This window comes from Malus domestica, chromosome 17, assembly GCF_042453785.1.
Source record: "Malus domestica chromosome 17, GDT2T_hap1".
NCBI classification, from domain to species: Eukaryota; Viridiplantae; Streptophyta; class Magnoliopsida; order Rosales; family Rosaceae; genus Malus; species Malus domestica.
The window spans coordinates 9,360,812-9,373,669 of NC_091677.1; the positions used below are offsets into that span (position 1 = coordinate 9,360,812).

At 33.1% G+C, this 12,858-nt stretch overlaps 1 long non-coding RNA gene across 1 annotated transcript; it reads left to right on the forward strand.

Annotated features, from left to right (window-relative positions):
* The first annotated feature begins 254 nt into the window (after positions 1–254).
* LOC139193513 (uncharacterized) lies at positions 255–2,377 on the forward strand. Its single transcript, XR_011577709.1, has 2 exons — positions 255–712; positions 1,917–2,377. It is a non-coding gene; the product is annotated as an uncharacterized lncRNA (long non-coding RNA).
* Positions 2,378–12,858: the final 10,481 nt, after the last annotated feature.

Below are 12,858 nucleotides of genomic sequence, written 5' to 3' on the forward strand. Positions count from 1 at the left end.
TCATCAATTTTCTTCTCTTTTTTGTCTGAACCGCCCCAAATTTTCCCACCCAAAATCTGTGATCCAATACATGGGTCCCCACATTTGCCATGGCGCATTTAATCTTCTCAACGTACCAGTACCAGTTACATTATCTCACATCGTCTCAACCGTCCGATCAACGATTGAACCAAACCACCATCGCAATTACCATTATACCCCCCCTCTCCCTCATGGAATCAAAGCAATGTTCCCGGCAACCAAATCTCTCTCATAATTTGTGCAGGTTGCGTACAATACATCTAACGTGCGCTGCTGGCAACCCCAATCCAAAGCATGAACGCTATCGAATTCGAACCCAAAAACCAAACAACGCCACGGTGCGTTTCTACGCACCCAAAGCTTATTTTAGAAGCATTGCCCGCGTGATCGGTTTGTGTGCTTGATTTTGTGATTATATTTGACTACTGGTAGTCAGTATTTAGTTTTCTTTTTTCTTCATTAACCTAAGTATCATGAGTTCAAACTTTTATATATTAATTTTTTTCGTTCCAGCTTCATACTTGAAGTGAGGATTGTGTGACACTTTTATAGTTCTGTTAGCATTTTTGTCAGAACATCTATTAAAGCGTGACGTCGTGTAGGAGCGGACCAACTTAGGGGCAAGGGGGTCAACTAACTCTTCGACTTCCAGTGAATCTTCATAGATGACTTGGGTGCTGGCCCCTTTAAGGTTAGAGTTGCCCCTCATATATTTGCGTCTGGCTTGTTTGTTGGTTTTGATTACAATTGTAGGAAGAAAAAAAAATAGAAAACTTCATTTTAATCTTTGGCAAAGATGACTTTTAGATTAAAACCTTGAGTAAGATCGAAATATAATTTTAGTCCCTTGATACATTAATAACCTCATTTATTAATTATAATTTGATTTTTTTAATTATTTCTCTTTTCCTTCCTAATTTTTATTGTATTAATTTTATTTCATTTTCATTTTCATTTCATTTATCATAATATATTTTGTTGTAAACATTTAGATAAATTAATTTTTGTTATATAACATATTTCGATGTACTTTGTCTTTTTCATTTAGGTACATTAAATGCATTATAATACATTTTAGTGCATATATTTAGGTACACACATTTCGGTACATACATTTCGATACAAACATTTTGGTACATTAATTCAATATAATACATTTTAGTGCATAATTTAGGTACATTAATTTAATATAATACATTTTGATACATATATTTCGGTATATACATTTTGGTACTAACATTTAAATACATTAGTTCAATATAATACATTTGGGTAACATATAGGTACATTAATTGAGTCTTTCAAGTTTGAATAATGTTAAATAAAATTAATAAATTAAAAAACTCTTTTTTGGTCAAAAAAATAAATTAAAATTTGTATATTAATAAATTTAAAATTTTAATGGGAGACATTAAATAAAATGCACATTAATTATTTCGAATTAAGGACATATCAAGGGATTATAATCAATATGTAATATAACACCAGATTTATTTTAAATTTCAATCTTCTTAGGATTAAAGTTTTTAAAAAAAGGCCAAAAAATAAAAAACCTAGTAAAAGACTATCCAAAAATGCAAAGTAAAAGAAATGGTAATATCAGAGAATGAACAAAACATCATCATTCTCGCACAAACATATTAATAGGATGCAATGACATCAATCAATTTGTTAGTGTGTTCAAGATAAGTGTGTTCCTTTGTTAAAAATTCATATGGAAGCAACCTTGGAACATGTTAATTATTCACACAAATGAGGCATTAACAAATTTGCAGTATGTCTTTGCAAATGATTTCAAGCCTATCAAAACTAAATGAAATAGCGATATACTATTTCTGTTAAAAAATATTTGAACGCTACGCGCGGTTCTTACTTACCCTAATGATATTTCTTAGATCCACAGTTGACGTCGTGCCGATGGACAATGACACACAGCCACCAAATCAACCCCAACCCGCACCCTGCCCCCACCAAATTTGCGATTACCGCTTGTATGTCAAACCTCGCCACCTGCAAATCCTAAAACCCCAGCCCGTGCTTGCTGCTGCTGCCTGACCACCCAAGAATTCTGCAACCCGCGCCCGCTGCTTCTATCTATGGCCTACTACGAACGTCGTTGAGGTCATCACTTGGGCACACCTTCAGATCTCCCATGGTGGGCAGGGCTGCCTCCTGTGCGAGGAAGACGACAATTTTTTTTTTTAATTTTATTTTGCAGAAATTTTTATAAAAAATTTATGGCCCACATGGGGCCATGTCGGTGGGTGTCACGTAGGGCCAATTCATTATTCACATGGATGTTATGTCAGGTTTTAATGCAGATTTTGATATAAAAATTAACGAAAGTATAAAAATGTCACACAATCCTTACTATAGATATGAAGTTTTAGATATGAAGTTGATAAAATGAGAATTACACCTATTATTAGAAAGTTCATCACTCAGGCTAATTTTGCATGTAAGTAGAAATGAGCTAATGAATACTTTCAAGTTTCAAGACTTAGTATTAAGGCTTTTTTTTTTTTGAAGTTTTAACAAAACACTTTCGGTACTGTTCACTTTTATCGAAAAACCACATTTATACCTTTTCCTGGTACTATTCACTATACCTTTAAAAATGGTTTTTCATTTGAATGAAAGTTTTTTTAGAATTTTCGTTAGTTTTTTTTTTTTATATCTTAATTTGGGAGTGTGACAATAAAAACACAATGACCCATGATACTATTTATTTAGAAAATGAGAAAAGTTGAATTTTATTGATATTATATTAGTTGGATTTTTTTTTGTTGAAAAACGGGGCTAAAAAGGAAGAACCCAAACAAATTTATTCAACAATAACTTTAGGCCATCTCCAACCGAAGGGTACAGAGGGTCAAAGGATAGAAAATAGCCCGAAAATCGTCTTTAACCGAGGGCTAGACTAGAGGGCTGTGGAATCTGAGAAGGTCCCACAGAATCGGAAAGGGCCAAAAGGCTAGAGGGCTGGCCACTTCCAGCCAGCCCCGGGCTGGCCAGAATTTTTTTAGTCGGAAATCCTGTCGATTATAACCAACAGGAATACATTTCTATTACTTAATATTAATGTATTACTGTTGGTTAACCGACAGGATTTCTTAAGAAAAAATTCAAATGCAACGTCTAGCTGACTAGCCGTTGCATTTGAATTTTTTTTTTTTACAGTTTTATTATTTTTTATTTACAAAATTTTTCATATAACTTCTATTTTTTCCTATAACTTTTATTTTACAAAATTTGTTTCATATTTTTTTTAAATTCCATTTTTTCCTATAACTTCTATTTCACAAAATTTGTTTCATTTTATTTTAAATTATTATTTTTTCCTATAACTTCTATTTCCCAAAATTTGTTTCATTTTATTTTAAATTCTATTTTTTTCCTATAACTTCTATTTCACAAAATTTGTTTCATTTTATTTTAAATTATTATTTTTTCCTATAACTTCTATTTCCCAAAATTTGTTTCATTTTATTTTAAATTCTATTTTTTTCCTATAACTTCTATTTCACAAAATTTGTTTCATATTTTTTTTAAATTATATATTTTTTCCTATAACTTCCTAAGCCATTATACAACATTAAATTAAATTAAGTAACAGGAAACAACATTAAACAATACTTAAAATAAAAGGAAAACTAATGAAAAGTGTTTGGAAACTTTGAGTTTTAATGATAAGGACAAAATAAAGGGTAAAGTGAATAGTACCAGGATTGACTTTTTAGTGTAAAAATGTGGTTTTTCGTTAAAGTAAACAGTACCGGGAGCTTTTCGTTAAAGTTCCCTAAAATAAATTATATTTGACCTTATGGCCCTCTGGCCCTCGGTTGAAGACGGAGGCAAATATGACATTGTACTGTTCATTAAAATATTAATATATTTGAGGATCTTGGAGGGCCAGAGGGCTAAAACGAGCCCTCTGGCCAGCCATTAGTTGGAAATGGCCTTAGAACCAGACATCTCAAGTTGATCTTCATAAATACAACTAACTGAACAAGAATAAGGAGTATCAAAATAAAAATGACCTAAATCTAAATCAATACTATGGGTTGCTAAACTGTCTGCCACAAATTCTTTTTTCTCCAGACATGCCAAAGTTTGCATTGCCAAGATTTTAAAAGCAAATCTCAACATGCCAAAACAAAAAGGCTTAAAAAATGATTATTAAGAGCAACTTGCACCACCAAATAAACTGTAATTGCATAATCTGATTTGTTAGACGATGGTTTGCTCATGTAATCGTAGACGCATCCAGTTCTACATTTGTCCATCTGACATTAGAACCTGAGCAGCAAAAAGGTATTCTCTGAATTATTTTTCGTGGGTGGAAAGTTATTACAGCTAGGACTTACCTCTAGTGACACATAAAAGCGACTTAATTCTCAACTAGAAATGTACTGAGTTAAGATGTATTGTCATCCTTGTACCGTGGCCCTTTAACAATTTGACACGATAGGGAACCTATTCATGCACCAATTGGAAATATAAAGCAGAAAGACGTCAAGTTTCGTAGGACTGTTATCGCTTAGTATTATGATCTTGTTATATTCTTTTTTATAAGTAAGTGAAAGATTTTAAATTTGATTCTTGTTGAAGATAAATTTGAACCATATTCTACTAGCTTATTATGAGACCAAGACCTACTCCCTGACTTCCTTAATACAGATAATATCGTTTGTTTAGAAAGAAAAAAAAAATCATACACATATTCTACATGTTCTATGTATTTAAGTATAATTCTCAATTTGAGCAAAATTAGGCATTTCATGTTCCTATATTTTTTTAATGTTCCACTTTAGTATATGTGGTTTCAATTCTGGCAATTGATGTATTAAAGCTTGAAAGTTTGCAATCTTACGTACACGCAAGATTTTTACCCAAGGCATAACTCTTATTTTACTAAACGCATAATACGTTTGTTCAGCGACATTTAGTTTTTATTTAGTTGAAAGATGCTGAAGTTAGAGTCACAGTATGGAAATCGGTTGTGTTCTAGCTCTAAGTTAAGACTCACTATTTTTCTTACACATAACTAATTCGTCTAACGGCTTTTAGTATTCGTGTGAGGAGGTTTCAGATTCAACTCATACGCAAAAGTGGGAGTGAGATGTAGTTCTAGTGATTGAGCTGCTAAGGGTTGGTTTGGTATTGATATGCTTTGAAAAAAAACTTCTTCTGCTGTATTGTGAGAATAAGCTCATTTCTGCTGCTTCACGTTTTCAACTTTTTTTTTCATCTAAAACTATGAAAATAAGCTGCTTTTAAGTGTTTACCAAACATATTTTTTAGCTCAATTTTTTTTATACCCACTTTTTATAAAAACACCTCAGTATCAAATTAGTACTAAGGCTCATTTTTACCCACACGCCTACTAATTCGTTTAGTATGCTCAATACAGAAACTTCGATTCCAGCCATTATCAGTGCATCTATCCGCAAATCTTTAATTCTCCAACTCCTTTTTTTCTGTGGATTTGAACAAATTGGATGATATGTTCCCAAAACATCAGATCTTGTGCCCACTATCTTTTGGATACTTAGAATCTAGAATTTGTACACATACAAAAATTTGCTTTTTTAAAAAAACTCATCCACATGTCATTACAGTATCTTTAATTTTAAAAAATGGTTAATTTTAGTTTACTATTTTGAAGTTTCTTGGTTTTTAACATTTGATACATAAAATTTTTTTCGTCCCAGAGTGGTACCTAAAATTATAATTTTAGACACTTTCATACATCTGTTAAGTTTTCTATTAGAATCTATGTTAACTGATACATAGACAATAATTGAACACCATGTGGATATTTAAAAACTCAAAAAAATTAAAAAATTAAAAAAAAATCTGGGCCTATCCTACCCACCACCCTCATCCTTCTCTCTTCTCTCCTCTCCTCTCCTCTGCGCCCACCCAAAACTCAGCCATGGCTTCTCCCTCCCCTCACAACTCCAAGATCTTCAACTCCCTCTTAAAACCACCAGCCCTCATCGCACATTTACTCGATTCTGCTCCCGCCAAACCAAAACCCCAATATGATTTCTTCAATTTTATATAAATTAAACGGAGTGTATTCAATTGAGATTTTGAGATATTTTAATTCTTTTAATGAATCTAGAGGTATTCAATCAGAATTTTAAATGATTCTCTGAAATTAAATGTGTATTCAATTAGAATTTTAAGATAGTTTATTAAAATACTTAGAAATCCGGATGTATTCAATTAAAATTTTAAAGAAATTTATAACATTCTATGTGTATTCAATTAGAAATTGATTTTAAAGAATTTGAAAAAGTTGAGAAATTAGAAAGAATTAGAAAGATTTTGTAGTGTATTTTAAGCATTAACAAATCTCACTTCTACCCATTAGATTTCGAGGGAATTGAATCAAAATTTTATATGAAATCTCTAAAAATTAATTAAACCCTATAAAAATCTATAGATTCGTTAAAGTCTCTCAAATTCTCAATTGAATGCACCTCGTTCAATTTATTTTTTCGATGTCGATTCCCAAAATTAGAAAAAACAAACAGATGGAAAAAGATTTGTTTTTCCCCAATTTTTTGTAGAGAAAAAGGTTTATATTTTGCAGAGATGAAACCCAGGGCTTTTGGTGGGTCACGGGTACCGTGCGCATGGAAGCCAGAGTGGAACAAACTCCCGGTGATGGAGCAGGCAATGCTGAAAGCGAGGCAGGGAGTGATGACGATGGCGGACGCAAATTCACCGGGGAGATAGTTTTGAGAAGTGGGTGAGTGATAGGTGGGGTGGGCAGCGGCCACGGAAAGAGAAATGAGGAAAGATTAGCAAGCTTCCCTGCGACGGAGACGGCGTCTGCATGTTCTGCAAGGCGACTCCGCCCGACACCGAGAAGCTTACCTTCAAGACCTGCGTGACCCCCTGTTATGCTACCTGCCTCTTGGCTAAGCCCGAGTCCCTGGCCGCCACTCTCCAGTGGGAGTGCCCCGACTGCACATCGATCTCCGGCGACGCTCCTGCGCATGTCCCTGCCGTGAACGCCGGCATGGACGGCGGTCTGGTGTCGGCGACACGTCATTAGTTTTTTTTAATTTTTTAATTTTTAATTTTTTAATATCTACATGACACTCAATCATTGTCTATATAGGCAACACGTCATCAGTTAACAGAGATTCTAACAGAAAACTTAACGATGTTCCAAAATTATAACTAACACTCTAGAACGAAAAAAAACTTCATGTATCAAATATTTAAAATCAATAAACTTCTAAATAATAAACTAAGATTAAAAAAAACGAAAACTAATGAAAAGGGCTTGAAAACTTTGAGTTTTAATGATAAGGACAAAATAAAGGGTAAAGTGAATAGTACCAGGATTGACTTTTTAGTGTAAAAATGTGGTTTTTCGTTAAAATGAACAGTACCGGGTGCTTTTCGTTAAAGTTCCCTTAAAAAAATTACATTCTCTCTCTCACACACATTTCTCTCCAACTTCTCTTTTTTTCCATATATTTTGTTTCTTTTCAAAAATTTTATATTTACACACACACAAAGCGTGTGAGCTTCATCTAATTTTCTATGGGAAGAGTTGATTAACTCACTGAAATCTCACAAAAAATATCCCAAACATTAAAAAAAAATCTATAAACTATAAGAACATACATGTGACAGAAAATGAGAGGTTTTCATTGAGTCCCACCGATAGCTATCTATATAGCAGTCTGCCACATGTTATTATCGTCATATTTTATAATAAATTCATTTTACGTTAGAAAAATATTTTGAAAAATTCTATAAACTCGTTGCGATGTTGCCTATAACATAAATCCCGAAAATAGGTTTTCATAAAGTAAATTTGCAATTAATAGTAGAGAGAAGCGTTATATAGCGAGCAAGTTTCATTAAGTTATGAAAATACTTATTTGTATGTAAGTGATTCAAGTTTAAACAACTAATTTTATTTTCACAAACTAAAAATGAGGTTCTAGAGATGTTGGGACAACACCAATGTCACAACGAGTTCATAACAACTTTTGAAATATTTTCTAACGTAAAATGAATTTATTATGAATATTCCAAGCTAAATACAAATTAAAATAGGGTTTAGGGCAATTTTTAATTTTAGAATTCAAAAGTGAGGTTTTAAATATGTAGAGATGGTCATTTAATACTGTGGTTTTATAGTATTTCTTTTCACTAGTAAGTGAGATGTCTTGGGTTCAATTCTTGTCAAAAATAAATTTGAACCAAATTATCACTAACTTATTGTGAAACTAAATTCACCCTCTCTCTTATTATAAATAATATTGTTTGTTTAAAAATTAAAAAAGTATGTACCATGTAGAGATGATGACAATGATGTAATGAGCTTGTAGCAACTTTCGAAATATTTTTTTGACGTTCAACATATTATTATGAATATTGTAAAATAAAGGAGTATGTTATCCACACACCTCTTTTTACTTCTCCCACACCTCTTGTTAATTTCTGTCATTTGATCTTCTTTAATTCATCCGATCCAACGGTCGAAAATTAAAAAGGTGTGAGAGAAGTAAAATGGGGTGTGTAGATATCACATCCCTAAAATAAAACATAAGAAAATTCTTAACATACAGACACGTGTCGATATCCAGTTATGAGAACATTGTCCGTTATGCCTCGAGCAAAACAGGGTTAAAGTCAAAAGCCTTAGTTTTTTTGGACCAATTTGGCAATTAGGTACAAATAGAGACAGGTGTAGCTACGGGATTGGCTAGTAGATTTAAGGCACCGGAGAAAGGGAGGATGGCATCTACAGCTGTCGGTTGGCGTTAGCCGTGCCTCGGAGAAGACCGTCACGGTTTTGTATTTTGTGTGGCACTCGTTTTAACCGGGAAACGGGTGGTCCTGGTTCTTATTTTCGTGTCTTGACTCTTGATTAGTGTGATTGTAGCAGACGCATATGATTTGTCTGATTGCAGCAGTGATTATATCAAGGGTTAAAACATAAAATAGTAAATTAGTAAAGCATAAACTTGAACGTCCACCCAAAGGAATCGGATTCTCACCGGATCATCTTTGTGAAGATTCTTGAAATTTGTAAATCATATCAATTTAATGTACATCGTGGGATTAAAAATTATTTTATATATTTTTATTTAAAATTAAATATAAATATTATCTGACAAAAAATGATCGCACTATGTACGATAAATAGACACAATTTACAGATTCTTCAAATCTTCACCAAAAAGATCCAAAGAAGATCTTGTTGGCACGCTAAGCTATGCATGTATTTTTAACTTGGACATTGTTATTTCCAATTAAGGCTGGCAGTGGCACCACACACAATCACATAACCCAATATCTTTATACAACTAGATCATGATTAAAATTGCTAAACTAAGATTATGTTTAATTTTTTTAATTTCTATGATGAATAGTATGACTTAGGCTTAGTTTAGTATTATTTTTTTTTTCATAAAAAATTTGCTTAATTTTAAAATTAAGTAGTAAAACATAAAAGAAATACGTTGAATACTTCGTTACTTTATTTATCCTCCAGAGCTTATTATATATAGGCACAAAAGCCTTATTCTTTAAGGAATATAATTACAAGGACATGGAAATTAAATACAAGAGATTACAAATCCTAATCCTATCTAAATATGACTCCTAAAATATTTACAATTTAAGACTCAAATCAACATTCATCCTCAAGTGGGTATACCTGAAAAACTTTATTAGATACTCCATGAGTAAGAACATCAGTCAGCTGCTCCTCTGAATTCACAAACGGTATAGACACAATATTTCTTTCAAGATTTTCCTTGACAAAGTGTTGATGAACCTCCACATGCTTTGTTTGATCATGTTGTACCAGATTATCTACTATTTCCATTACAACTTTATTGTCACAGTATAACTTCATAACCTTCTTTGGTTCAAAACCAAGACATCTTAAAAGTTTACTCGACCAAAAGAGTTCACATATTCCTTGTTCCATATCTTTATACGTAGCTCCAACATAATCCATGACACCAGTTTCTGCTTCTTACTATGTCACGAAACAAAATTACCTCCAACAAATATAAAATACTCATATGTAGAATGTCTATCAGTAACATTGTTAGTCCAATATGCATTTGTAAACCCCTACACCTTAGATGCCCATGTTTTCCATAAAATATTTACTTACCGGGTGCAGACTTTCAAAAATCGCATTGTACTTAAATTGACTCACAAAACTTATAGTATATGCAATGTCAGGCCGAGTATGAGATAAATAAATTAATCTGCCCAAAAGTCTTTGATATCTACCCCTATCAATGGGAACTTGATTGGGTAAATACGGGTAAATACCCAAGTGATGCTTTACTAATATAGGAGTATCCACAAGTGCAACATTTATCTATAACTTCTGGGTTTCTTATGAATCATTCCTTGTAATAATCAAATCATCCACATAAATACTTAGAGCAATCAATTTACCAAGCCTACGTTTTATAAACAAAGTGTGATATGAATAACTCTTGTGATGCTCGTATTTCTTCATTTCTTGAGTAAACATGTCAAACCAACCATGAGGCGATTGCTTAAGTCCATAAAGAGACTTACGTAACTTGCAAACTTCTGTATTACTACTCGCACCATAACCTGGTGGAAAGACAATATACATTTCCTCTTCCAAGTTTCGATAAAGGAGCGCATTCTTCACATCAAACTGTTTAAGAAGCCAATCCATATTTGTAGCTAAGGAAATTAAAACAAGTACAATATTCATCTTTGCTACCGGAGAAAAGGTTTATTGGTAATCTATACCATACATTTGAGCGTACGCTTTTAGCCACTAACCTTACTTTGTATGTATCAATTGATCCATCAGTCTTGTACTTGATTGTAAACACTACACGACAACCAACATGCTCATTTTCTTTTGGTAACTACACTATCTTCCACGTTTTATTTTTAGCAAGGCTGACATCTCTTCATTCATAGCTTGTATCATATAGCTTCTTCTACTTGAGTTGGAATTTTAATTGATTCCATATAATTTACCATTTACATACGTTCTGGTGAACAGTGCTCACATGATACGTAATTAGCAATTGGATACTTGACATTTCCATCCAGAGAGAACCTGTGAGGTAGCACACCACAATTTTGTCTTGCTAGCAGTTTATAAGTATTTACATCAATATCAGGATTAGTTGTGTTAGTATTTAAAATACTTACCTCTTGGATATTCAAAAGAGGTGGAACAAACCCTGTAGGATTAAAGAGAAGAGAAACTACATTGTTCTATTGGATATAGCCTGGCCGAACTGGGCTACTTTGCTTGGTATTGCCTGTCCAAACTAGGTTGTTCTACTCAGTAGGCTTCTATTGTACTATGCTGCTCAGTTCGTTGGCTATCTGCCGAACTGGACTACTATATTCGGTGGGCTTCTGCCGAATTCTCAAATATAATATATTCTCCGAATTCTCAAATCGAAATTCAAATTCTCAAAAAATAGTGATACAAAACTAAATGCTCTATCATCAGCATGTTATATTTGTAACACCTCTGGGACATTGATGTGGTAGTAAATTTCTGCCATATTCAGTCTTGATGAAATTGTACTTACAAAACAATCAACATATTTGATCAAAAACCAAAGCCTCACGCGCCCACAAGGTTGGGGGGTGGGGGGAAGGTTTGGCCAATGGATCTCTAATGCCCTAGTCAGTAACTCTGAATAGAGTGAGTGTTTAGGGTTTTCTGTATAGCGAAAAGCTTACCAAAATATGGAATTGATAAGGGTATTTATAGGAGGTATTGGCTGGCCATAGTGTAGTGTTTTGCTTTGCACATGGCGACCTCGCATTGGCCAAATTATGTCAACCGTATGATGCATAAGGAAATGCTATCTCCAACATATTAATTAAGAGATAATATCTTGAAATAATGATGGGATAGGGATTCCTTACTTGATATAGTTGGTATTCAATTAGGTATGTATTAAAGATAAAATTTAGTAATTAATCTTATCTTTAATGCCTTCGACTTTTCCACGCCATGAGTAGATGAGCCTTGAGTAGTCATAATCTGTTAACTGCACTTTTAGGAATGCTAAGCTGCGTGTGGGAATATAAATATGCCCTACCCATTTAATGAGGACAAGCTTGTCTTTATTGGTTAAAAGTTCATGTGTCGCCTCCAAGAATTTTGGAATTATTTTTTGCTCCACAATTCCCACCTAGGGTGTTCTATATGTTTCCCATGTATTGGGATTTTAGCCAACCCCACTCTTATCCAGTAACCATTTTGATGCTTAAGGGAAAAAAAAACATAAGTAAACTTTTTCATTATTTCATTTACAGCATCTAACCAAACTCAACTGACCATTGAGCTTAAATAGAGAATCGCTAAGATGACTTCTTTTTGAGAACCTACCCTTGGGTTGAGCACTATTTCATGTAAACAAAGGGCACGAGTGAGAAAAAAGTATAGAACAATCGAGTTCTAAATTTTTATGGAACTTTAACGAAAAGCACTCGGTACTGTTCACTTTAACGAAAAACCATATTTTTACACTAAAAAGTCAATCCTAGTACTATTCACTTTACCCTTTATTTTGTCCTTATCATTAAAACTCAAAGTTTTCAAGCCCTTTTCATTAGTTTTCATTTTTTATAATGACCTAAAGTCTATATGGCTTTCATCATTGGCTTAATATATATTAGTTATGTCTAAGACAAAAACATGCCATTGATATATAATTGGATTAAGTACCAAAAACCACAACATTTTAGTGTCATTCCAAATTGGTCTCAACCTTTTGAAACATTCCAAACAAATACCTAGCCTATTGAAAATATCACATC